Consider the following 426-nt stretch of genomic DNA (forward strand, 5'->3'; position numbering starts at 1 on the left):
TTTTTTTTTTTTTTTTTTCTGAGAAGGAAGAAAGTAGGGAAATTCAGAAAGAAGTAAACCATTGGATTATAAAAATCCGGCTTCTTGTTTCTTTCTTCCTTTTTAAAGAATTTCTGGCAGGGCCAGCATTTCTGGCCACAGATTTGCACCCCGCACATTGCTAAAGTGGAAATTCAGTAAGTAGAGCCGGGTTGAAGTTGACTTGTGGGCGCTTTCCCTCCCATTTTCTGGAAGTGGCAGGAGAAGGGGGCCCAAAGGGAGGATTGGATTCTGGGTGTCTGGAATAAATTTCGGTAAACATGGTGATTTCTCAGCTTGCAAACCAGAGGGCCTGGCCTGAGGATACATCAATGCCTTCCTGAGGGCCTGTTTTCCTCTTGGAGGATCTTTGGAAATACTTGAGATGGGACAATTGAAATGTATCAA

The sequence above is a fragment of the Chinchilla lanigera genome, unplaced genomic scaffold (genome assembly GCF_000276665.1).
Source record: "Chinchilla lanigera isolate Chin_1 unplaced genomic scaffold, ChiLan1.0 scaffold00056, whole genome shotgun sequence".
In the NCBI taxonomy this organism is placed as follows: domain Eukaryota; kingdom Metazoa; phylum Chordata; class Mammalia; order Rodentia; family Chinchillidae; genus Chinchilla; species Chinchilla lanigera.